The sequence below is a fragment of the Manis javanica genome, chromosome 9, assembly GCF_040802235.1.
Source record: "Manis javanica isolate MJ-LG chromosome 9, MJ_LKY, whole genome shotgun sequence".
In the NCBI taxonomy this organism is placed as follows: Eukaryota; Metazoa; Chordata; class Mammalia; order Pholidota; family Manidae; genus Manis; species Manis javanica.
This window is the reverse complement of record NC_133164.1, coordinates 3303532-3315589: the sequence shown is the minus strand read 5'-3', so window position 1 is coordinate 3315589 and position 12058 is coordinate 3303532. Positions and strand designations below refer to the sequence as shown.

Here is a 12058-nt window from a genome sequence, read left to right as displayed (position 1 = left end):
CTCTCATGCATAGAGACGCAAATGCCTTCTCTGTGCACTGACAGTACCCATGGCCTCGTGACACCAGGAAGTATTTAAAAATATTAAGTCTATGAAGTAGGCAATCCAAGAATATCTAAAGCGACTTAAGTCTGTTGAGAAGCCCATGTCTCTCTTAGAACCGGTTTGATGATGTGTTTTGGGTTGGCAATTCTCTGTTTTCTTGATTTATTCGTGGGTTATTTGGTGAAGGGTCTCCATGATCATTTTGACTCAGCCCTAATCATCTTTAAGCAGTAGATTTTCAGGAATGTTTGATGATCTAAAAACTCCTTATCGCCATGGCATCTTGTCAGTGGAAAACTTTGTTAATATTCTCGTCACTAATAATGACTTTGAGCAGGCCGCTGGAAGCAAAATTGTATCCAGAAATCTTCACTCATTTTTTAGTCTTTGAATAAACCTTTGAGAATTTCCTTGTTGTCCATATTGTTGCTTCTTCACCAAATTCCTGAGAATCGCTGCCTTTACAGTTCTCAGAAAGCATTAGAACTGATATGTAGAAATATGGGAGTTTTTAAATAAATAGAGACATCTCAGAAGATTTCAAGGACAAGGGATACTAAAATCCTCATTAACACATACACATATGAAATCCCACAGCACACTGATTGGCTTATGCAATATATAGTCTGGGGTTTGAGGGTAGGTGTAGTAATTTCTATATTTTAGCAGATGGACCTTAGTATTTGGTATGGTGAGGGTTCTTGGCTTTGTTATTGTTTCTAACCATCAGTTAATTTGTGATTTTCCTTTAAATATGAAGATTAGTCACAGAATGATACTAGTAGGGTAAACCTACCAACTTAAACTTGTATAGAATTATTGGCATCTCTACTGAAGCTGACATTGAAAAAATTAATATATAAATCCAGTTGCATTTAGAAACTTTTAGAAAATTTCCATTTGACATTTAAATCTTACAGAGCCTTAAATCTATACACTTGGAAAAACTTATACATAGTCTAGATTGTTGACTACACACATGTACACACACACACAGAAAAAAACACAAGCATAAGTCTTGGAAAACATATTATTTCCTTTTCAGTGGGACTGTTCCAATGGTGTCAATATGTAAATTTATGATGTTAGTCTTATATTTTAAAATTATTTACTAAGCAAATGAATGAGAATAGGGATTACTGGGAATTTAGAAATGAATTAATGTGCTATCAGTTGAACTTCTAAGGAACAGTATTCTCATCTGAGTCTGAACTCCTACATCATTTCCTCTCATTTTTCCCATGGGACATGCGAACCTGAATTTAAATCCTGAAATAATGCAAAGAAAGGTTATATTTGCAGTATTTCTAACTCATTGAAATTCATGGAAGCTTAAGGATTTGCAAATATACAGACCCATTTCCTAAGTCACAGTGAGGCCTCAAATTTGGATAAACTTAGGACAGGCTTTTTTTGTTTATGGTTCCCCAAATTTTAAAAAACTTTGTAACCATGTCAAAAATATTATATAAAAATATATATCCCTATCGTTAAGTCGGTGAACACCCTTTATGTTGATGGGAAATATTTTTCACACTGTATTTTTAGTACAACTTGCAAGAGAGAATAAATTTAAATAAGATGAACTCTAACAAGTTCTAAAGGGAAAACAAGTAAAATCAAGCAGGTGAAATGTTTGTTCTTGGAATACTGGATCTGTTTCCTGAACTACAGCAAAATAGGTACAATGTTAATAATATTATACACTTTAAAAGATTCTACTTTCCCTACCTAGATTCCAAAAGGGTTGCTTGTAAATGAAAATCCTGGGGCTAATGCTGGAGAAGGTGACGATCAGTTAATTAAGATGAACAAAAACGTCCTCAGTGTTTGTGTGGCCAAAATCAAGTCAGTAAGATTCATCTCCCAGCCTCCTTAGTGCCACAGTCTGGTTTCTGCGCAGGCTGCCTGCCCTAGATCCTGCGGCTGGGGACAACGGCCAGGGAAGCTTTTATTCAAGAAATTTTCCATTTGACATTTAAATCTTACAGTGCTTTAATTTATATAATTGGAAAAACTTATACATAGTCTAGATGTTTGACTATGCACACACACACAGAAAAACATACAAGCATAAGCTTTGAAAAACATATTATTTCCCTTTCAGTGGTAAGGGAATTATTTCCTTTTTAGTGGTCGAGGCACTTCAGAAATTGAAACACACTGAAATGGTGTTTATTAGCTTAGTTAAAATGAATTGGCCTGAGGAAAAAAGAAATAATGATAAAAATAACAATATCAGTAATAGTTATTATATATTATGTAATTGTATTAATTATTAATTTAAATAAACAACTAAGTATATAATTACATTGATAATTACTCATATATTAATAATTACACACACACACATATATATATATCTTGATGTATATCAAGAGTTGCAAACTTCCAGTTATAAAATAAATTAAGTCAGAGTTGAAAAGGACAGCAAAGGGAATATAATCAATACTATTTAATAACTTTGTACGGTGACAGACGGTAAGTACACCTATCACAGTGAGCATTTTGTAATGTATATAAATATCAAATCACAGTCCCCCTCTAATGCTCTTCCTTTTGAGGATTCCTATAAAAATCAGAATTTGTGTTGTAACCATTTCTGTGGCATTTCTCATGGTTAACTATAATTTTCTGACTTCTCAAGTAAAGGATGTTGTACGTCCTCTAACTTGGGATGATAATGTCGTTATGAAGCTCCTTACTAGGGTCTTCAGGAAGGCAAGCCCGGTCCTGCCCTTGCTGACCTCATCCTGACCTCCTGGCAGGCTGACAGGTGGCGGCGCTGGGCAGTGCCCCTGGTGTGCTCCTCAGGCCCTTGGCCGCCGCTGCCTTCCTGTTCCTCCAGCATCCACCTGTTTGCTCCCGGCTTTCCCCATCTTCGGGGTGATAGCACGCGCTTCCATGTCTGATTCCTGGTCAGTTGAAAAATGAGAGTGGAGGGAGGCCTGTGGGAGCCCGATGCCCAGGTTGTGGGTGACAGAGCGGACCTGCGGGATGCAGCGTGACAGGGAGCCCAGCTGCTTCCAGCGGCCGCACCCACAGGCAGACAGCTTGCTGCTGGTCCCAGTGGGCGCACTGCCCGGCAGGGGAGGAGCAGGGCCCACCCGCAGGGTGAGGGCCAGACGGAGTCGGAGGGGAGCTCTGAGCTGCCTTGCTGGGTCTCCTCCTGCGCCCCCCAGGGAAAGAAGTCCCCTTGCGGAGGCCGGGAGGGTTCCAGCCGGTGGAGCTTGTCCTGTGGAAGGCAGCCCCGGGGCCCTGGATCAGACCTCCACTTAACAAGATGTGAGTGCCGAGTTCATGAGCCCGGAAGACCAAAGGCAGTCTGACACAGGGAAGGCCGAGCTTCGGGGGCCCTTTCTCAGGGACTCGGGTCTCCCCCTTAATGTTCTCAGGAGGCTGGACTGGGACCCTTCTGTCCTGAGAGGCGACCCCCAGGGGCGGCCCCCAGGAGTGGCCCCCCGTCGTATGGGTGCCTTGGCGTGTATTATCGCTTGCTCTCAGTTCACGTTGAATTGATGACACTTAATTCAAATATGATTTTCAAATAATTTCGAAAGAAAAACTGATAGAATGGTGAAGTCTGATCCGACTTTTCTACTATTATTCATCCACAACTTCTCTCTGAATTGTCAGCTGACACCCAGTGACCGGCAGAGGCATAAGCACATTCTGTTTAAGCCATATGGAGATCCATATATAGATTCTATAACTTCCTGTGCAGAAAATTGGCAAGCACGAAGGACGCCCGAGACACGGGCTTTCTATTCTGTCCCTTACTGGCCAGCTTCCCCTCAGGGAGTCCGCAGGTGTGTGTCCGTCCCTTCCCAGGACCCAGCTCTCTCCCCGAGGACATCTTCACTAAGGCACAGCATTACTGGCAGTCAGACCCACCTGGGGGGCGTCTCATTCTTCTCAGGAATCTGTTGGAGGATTTAGGGTCCCTTCTCCTCGAGAGTGAGCATATTTGATCAGGAAAGAGCCGTATCCTGCGGCTTCAGGAGTTCCCTGCCTCTGCAGTGAGCTCCATCACCTGTCCGTCCTGCTATAACGCACACAATGTAAAAGCTCTGCAGGATCGTCCAGCCCATCCTGTGTGTCACAGCACCTTCCTGTAGCTCTACGTGGGTTCCCTCCCAGGGTCTAACCCGGTGCCACAGAGCATTGCTAAGAACAAACTCGGTGACGTAAGAGGATTCCGAATGATTTTCCCTAATACCTCTCTCCTTCCCATGGCCCGTGTGGCCTCATTACCACAGAAATCCTCTACCACGCAGTGGGTGACATGGGTGGGCTGTTTCTAATGTCGCATTCCAAATGGAAACTTGCTCTTAAGTATTTGTGGAATTAAATTACAAACCTTTTGAAAAAGATACTGAGGGAGACACATTAAATCCATCTTTGATATTAAAAGGGAACATTATGGACAATAAATACTATGTTGGCCACAAGAGAAGTGCTTGTTTTATCGTGTCAACGTTATAAGTAGAACTGTTTACAACTTTTCAAATGTATAGTTGTATGATGACATTTTGGTGTAATAACTGTATGAAACATGTGTGATTTGTGGTGTAATGTAAATGCATGCCCTTATGCCTCACCTCCCTTTAAGATGTATTCAGTGAGGGTAGTATTTTTCTGATCCTCAGAGAAAACATGTACGTCCCAAGGCTTTTCTGTTCACTTTTACATAAATCATGTTTCTGTGATCCTCTAAGTGCCCAAATTCCCAGTATCTGAGCAGAAATTAAGTGGGCTTCGGTACCCCAGCTTGCTGGCTCTGCCTTCACAGCCCATGAGAAACGGGGGCAGGAACATGGAAGCGAGGGATGGCTTGGCTTCCTGATGGTCCGAAGCTTCCCTGGCAAGGAAGGTCGTTACCCCTGACCCTCTCCCTTGGCTACCACAAGATTCCCGCAGCTGGAGCTCCGCCTTCTCCCCCCTTCCTGGTGGCTCACCAGGGCTCATGCCCAGGGCAGTGCAGTAGACAGAGCTCACGCACAGGTGGGCTTCCCCACACCTTCCCAGGTGGGCCTCGTGGGCCAGGTTTCTCCAGGCTGAGGGTGGAGGAGAGATGGGCTTGCAGGAATCTCAGCCGGCTCCCTGGTTACCTGCGGACAGGTGAGATGTCCTGCACCAAGGTGTCAGCAGGGCGCCTGACTTGCAGGATGGTCGTACAGCAAAGCAGTGGTGGTTGTGGCTGGAGGAAGGCTTCCTAGTTTATGTTGTTACTCTGTGAGAAGGGAGACTTGTGAAGCCCTAGATATAGCCCAGTCTCTTCCATTTAATTTTGATTCCATGATCTTGTTGGCCTTGGAAAGTAGCAAGTGGAGAAGCAATGGGAATGTCGCCATCCCATCTGCTGCCCCGCAGGACGGGTGGATTCGCTTGCTCAGTTCTGCTTTGCAGTAAGCAACAAAGATGGACTTGCACAGGTCAGTTGCCACACACTCTCTCCCTGTTTCCCCTCCTCCTATGACACACCTATGGCACATTTGCAGAAGGCCTGATGGGTCCAGAGTGCAGTGTGTGCTCTGTGATTATTTCAAAAATAGAGTTCATGTGGGTTAGAAACCATGATGTTTCCTGATCAGTAAGGGTTCCTTAAAGAAAACGTCACATGGAAGCATACCCGTTCCTAGCTGTGAATGGGTGAGTGAGCGGATCTGGCTCCGGGGTGGGTGACGCTTGGGTTGAGCGGGGAGCAGGTGCTCTGTGCAGATGTGACCCTCCAGGCACCTGGGGACAGGTGGCACTATGAGGTCAGACTGGGAGGAGGCTCCAGGCTTTAAATATGAAAGTGATCCTGTTTGCCGCCGGGAGGCAGGGGGTTGCCTTCCCAGGAACTGTCTGAAGTTTTTGTCCTTTGATCCATTGATGGAGATTGATTATGAAGAGAGAAAAAGCAGTTGGAAAAAATCTATCACTTGTGAAATTTCTCAAACTATTCAATCTCCCCTCTCCCACCAAGCATAGCTGGAATGTGAGTTTAAATAACAGAAGGAAGTATTAGATATACCAGTGAGAAAGCTGTACTGTTTTAGAGAAAAGTTGAAGTTATTTTCTTTAGCTCTCATTAAAATTCGCATATCAGTTCAATGACTGAATTTCTGAAATCATCAGTAGGATATTTTCTGCATCTTACCGTGTTCCTATTTAGATAAAAAGCAAAATGATTTTGTATGTCAGTATGGAATGTCCTAGATGCCCAGAAAGACTCCCATCAGCACAGTTACCTAATAGCCCACGTGTCCGTAGCAGACCGGCCGAGTAGATCGCTTTACAGGATGGCAGTGGTAACAGTAGGAAGCAGCCACCTGGTGTCTCACCACTGATGACTCACTCTCTGAGATGAGAAAAAAAAGAGTAAATTTAAGGTCCTATCAGTGTATCAAATAAGTACATTTCTCTCCAGCATCTGACACTTAAAAGAATGTTAGCATCTAAATAAATGTAGAGAACCTGCCCTGGTAAGATTGTCACAAGAAATTTAATGCTCCTCTTCAGAAAAAATCACACTCCTTCATTAGGTGAGACTTGCAATTCTTTCTTAATTAGAGAGAACAAATATTTCATGTAGGGAAAAAATAATTATAGCCTTGAAGAGTTCTTCAGGCTGGCTTAAAAAAGAAACCTGTGTCAGCACTTTAGATCATCTGTATTTGGTCTGAAGATGGTTTTATTGGCTGGGAGAGAAGGCTGATCTTTACTGGACGCTCTGAAATGAAGGTAGAGTGGCTATAGGGCTCACCTTTTCACTTGAGAATTTTTGCCCATGTAGGTTGGATTTCCAAGAGTTTGAAATAGAATAATTTCTCTGTTTGTAGTGAAATGATAGGCAAGTTTGTTATGATTTTCATGCATCTTTCTCACTTATGCAATTAGGTAGTGCTTAGTGTACTGAGGAAATGTTATAGTGTTTTTTTTTAGGTTACAGTCCAATTTGAGAATGGCATAAATGCACACACACACACACTCTCAGAGTTTCCCACATTATTTCTGCAGACTTCACCTGCTCCCCCAAAAATGCATGTACCCAGGCTGTAATAATTTCTTAATGTGTTGATTAAACAAATTAATACATTCTGAATTAATACCTTCAGTGTGGTTCATAGGCTTCTGGCAATTCTTGAGGGTTTTTAAGTCAAAGTATTTCTTGTATCAATTTTGTGGTTGAGGTGGTTTTTACAATTAACAGATTTTGAAAAATTAAAACAAAGTTTAGGTAAAATCTGTGATTTTTAAAAATATACACTGAGATGCCTCCTAAGGGATGAATAACATAATTTTTAGAATACTAACATGACTGTAAGCATGTTAATCTGTTTTGTAAGATTGTTTTTTAGTAGATTAAATTTTCAACTATAACTGAAATCTTGTCAACGATCTCGTCCATTAGGACAGAAAGTCAGGAATTTAGTTTACAAGGCTCCAGGGAACCTGAAGCTGGAGCTGACGAGAGCATCTTTCTGCTGCACTGCGGACAAGCCATTGAAAATATCTTTGGGTAGCAGTTTGTATCTACACTATTTGCACAGATCACCTATAAATACTTTTACCTAGCATCTTAAGACAGTTTTCAAATTCCATCTATAGGTTTTTTGCTTTCTATGAAGGTGCATTTGCCATTACTTCTGTACCATCTCCAGATGGTCAGAAAATATTTTATCGAAAAGAGCAACATAATTTTTCAGAATGTCTGCACCTTTCCCCAAGTGTGGAATGGAATTTACACATTTATTGCCTAACTCCAGATTTAAGTGTTCTCTGCTCTTGGGGACTACCCACATCGTTGACTAGATGACCATTAGTGATTCTCAACAGTGTTGGGTGGGGCAACCTCGGTGTCCATTGCAAAGAAGAGTATTAAAATGAAATGTTTTTGCCAAACTGCACACATCTCCTCTGTAACATTCAAGAAATCACAGTGTGAGAGAGTTTGCAGTGCCCCTCAGGCATTTCAAGGCTGAAATAAGTTAAGAAACAACCTTGCAGGAAACTAAGTGATAGAAAAACAGAGTAAGCAGAAAATGTCTAGAAATTATATGTTTTTCCATTTCTATTTTCATAATAAGATTGGAAGTTAACTTCCCTAAGGAAATATTTGACCATGTGATATACTTAACATCCGTCGAAAATCCTAAGTAAAGTTTTATTTTCTCTCTCTGTGTCATTTGATATGTATTTTATGAATTGCTGTTAAAAGTTCAAAAAATGTCATAGAGATTATCTGTCCTCATTTACCAAACATGAAACTGGGAACACACGGAAAGTCGCTTCTGCAGCAGAGAATGAACATGTATATGAATCAGATTAAAAACCAAATGTTTACTTCACATTAGCTTCAGTTTTCTCCCTGAGCACTTTATGGAATTGGTTTATAAAGATTTAAGCCCTTTGATGGACATTATAAATCAGAAAGATATCTGTAAGAAAGATAATCTAAATATTTAGACCATTAATTCCTAAGTAATTAACAGTAAACTGATATAAAGTACGTAATTCTTAAGAAATGAATTTACGCTATTAATTCCCTACTGCCTTCCAGGAATCCTGAAACACTTACTGTGCATTTGTGGAATAAGGAAAATAGACATATCCCATTTTTTCTTTTTCCATGTAATGTATGATATCAATCTTTCTTCAGTAATGTTTTTTTCTGGGAGGGTGTGGAATTTAATATTCAAGAGAGTACAAAGGAGCAAGTCACTCACCTGCTATCTGGAATTAGCACTATTAACATTTGCCACTTTTCTTTCAGATTTTTATTAGCATAACAGAAATAGACAATGGCAGCTAAAAGGTCAGTTCTTTGTTTGTGGACATGGGTGCTCACCTCCACCCCCAGACACAGCAATATCAGTAACTGTAAATTTTCCACAATTTGTGTTTTTAATTTGTCTAGATATTAGTTTTTCATAAAAATATGTAACATTGTGAGTCATTAAGACTGGAAGAAATGCAGTGCTGCCTTATGTTGTGCTGACATTTTAAACCACATAGTCTTTGAGATTCTAGATTTAACTATACTGATACACAGAGCTAATCCCTTCTTTTTAACTGCTGAATTGATTCCCTTGGGTAAAAAAACCACAATATCCCCCATCTATTTCCCTTTCCAGGAACACCTAAGTCTCTTTCCATTTTTTTCTCATTTATAAACAGTGTTGCATCTTTGTACTGTCTCCTGAGATAAATGTTCAGAATTTTCTCTGGGGTAGATATTCAGTGGCAGAATTGTGGGCAGAGCGTTAGCTTGCATTTCCCTGACTCGGAGGGAGGTTGAACATGAGGGTGCAGGGTCTGCCCCACCCCACCCCGAGACGTACCAGAAGCCCCTTCAGTGGCTTGGTGCTCTGACCTCAGGGCCTTGACATAGACATTCTCTTCCTATGCCAAAGTCATCTTACATTTTTTTCCTAAAAACTTTAGATTTTCAATACATTAGGAATGTTCTTTTGTTATATGAAGAATTGACATAATTTTATATTTTTAGTTAGATATTCAATTATTTCTACCCACTTATTAAAAAGGCTTCTCTACCCCCTCCTGATTTTTAATCTATTTGACTAAAACTGTATCAATAATATATTGTTTTAATAAGTAAGTTCTTATAATATGTTTTTATTTTCTTATTTGGTTTGGCTATCCCTGGATCCCCATTTTTGCAGATGAATTTTATAATCACTTTGACTTGGTCCATAAAAAAATTATTTTGGGATTCTGACTAGAAATACATTTATAGATTAAGATGGGCAGATTTGGCCTTTTTAGGCTATTCATTCAAATCTTCTGCAAGTATTATCTGTATTTCTACTTATTTCCACCTTAGTATTTCTACTGCATTTTTATATGCCTGCTCTGTTATTCATGTACTTTTATTCCTTAAATATGTTTTTATTTTTTTCTATCAATCTTGCACAATTTTGATTTGATTTTTTTCTATCTATTTTGTACTTTTTGTTGCTATGATGAGTGCTGTTTTTTTCATTATATTTTAATTTCCTTATTGGGACATGCAGTCTTGAGTTTCATATGTTGAACTTATATCTAGAAACCCTGCTAACTTTCCTTATTCTAATAATTTTCCTGTGGAATGTCTTACTATTTTCTAATGTAAATGATCATAATTATCTTTTCCTCTTCTTTGTCTGTATTTTTTTTAATTGAAGTATAGTTGACATGCAATATTATATTAGTTTCAGGTGTGCAACATTGTGATTCAATACCTATGTACAATATAAAATGTTTACCAGGATAAATGGAGTTACAATGTGTCACCATACGAAGTTGTTACACTGTTGTTGACTTTATCCCCTGTACTTTGCTGAACTTTACATTCCCGTGACTTGTTTATTATATTTAATTTAATCACTTGTTTATTTGTGCCTCTATATCCCCTTCACCCATCTCATCCATGTTTCTTATTTCTTCTTCTTATTTTATTGCATTGGCTAGCACTGCCAGATAACGTAGAAATTTTGTGGTGATAGTGGTTATTCTTTTCTTGTTTCCAAAGTAATGTAATACCTCTACATATTTGCCATTAAGTAATCTGTTTACTTAGAGTTCCAGTAGGTAATCTTTACTAAGTGTTTTCAATCATGGATGGATGCTATGTTTTATATAACGTTTTGCCTTTACCTATTAAGATTGTCTTTGCAATTCTCTCCTTTTCTTTATTCATGTGGCAAACTTTCTTTATTCATGTGGTGTATATATTTTGGTATTGAATAATTCTTCATTTAAAAACTCTTTTTGTTCATGATGTACTAGGTTCAATTTTCTTGTCTTTATTCAGGATGTTGGCATTTATTTTCATTAGAAAAACGAGACTATCTTTTTTTCTTCTTATCCAACCTTTTGCTATCAAGTTTACGTTAAGGAGAAAATTGTGTAGCTTTCTCTGTTTCTTTCCTCTCTAAAGCTGTGCTGAATGAAGGTGGCATATGCCTTAAAATGTCTGGTGAAAGTCTCCCTAAAATCTTTCAGGAAGTGGAGGCAAGACTGACTTTTGAATACTAATTATTTTGAAGGTTATAGGTCTCCTCAGATTTTTTTCTCTTTTGAGTCGCTTATATTTTCTAGAAAAAGTATCCATTTTAAGATTTTGAATGTATTAACCCACCAAATCATAATCCTCCAATCTCTTTTGCAGCTGTATCCTGACAAATTTGATATTCCTGGTTTGGGTTACTTATGCCTTTAGCACCAATATCATTGATAAGTTTTACTTGAATCTTGCCCATAAGAATTATTTATTTTGAAAAATCAATTTCTTTTGTTGTTTTTTATGTTAGATGGTTTTATTAATTTCTGAAATTTTATTGTATCCCTATTTTAACCTTATTTGTATTCTGCTCTCTTGTATTTTTTCTGATTTATTGAGTGGAATGTTTCATGTTTCCTAATGATTTTATTGACCCTGAGTATATAGCACATCTCCTAAGAATTCCTGAGTACATTCCAGATGTTTTATATGTAGCACTTCCTTCGTTGTTTAGTTCTAAATATTTTGTCTTTATCTTGTTTCAGAGATAAAATAAGCAGTTTGCCAGAAAAATAAATTTGACACCCCTTGCTTTTCTCTCCCTTATCCAGACTGAGTTTTTCCCCATTAAGCAATGAACTTTATTTGATATTTATGAATATATGAGTGACTTCTATTTCTGCATAGACTTATTTAAATCATGGTTCTTATTGCCATGACAACCAAAACTACACAATTTAGCAAAATATCTGAGAAAAATACTGCTTTCTTAATAATTCTTCTGCTCCATTTCCTTACCAAAACACCCATATTTATAATGATTTCCTAAAGAGCTAAGACTCTTTTCTCTGTAATGGTACATTGGTTTTTCATTGTTTTGTTAGATCCATTTTTTTTCCAAGTAGAAGGACCTAGAGGAATGAAAAACACTGGAGTTTCACCAAAGCATCATGTATATTATACTACTAAAAAATAACTTCAAACTGTCACAAAATAATGATGAAAGATTTACCACCCTTATTA

General features: G+C 38.8%; 1 protein-coding gene across 6 annotated transcripts in view; it reads left to right on the top strand.

Annotated features, from left to right (window-relative positions):
* MYO16 (myosin XVI) overlaps positions 1-12058 on the top strand; it is a 513550-nt gene that overhangs the window by 311576 nt on the left and 189916 nt on the right. The window lies entirely within an intron of this gene.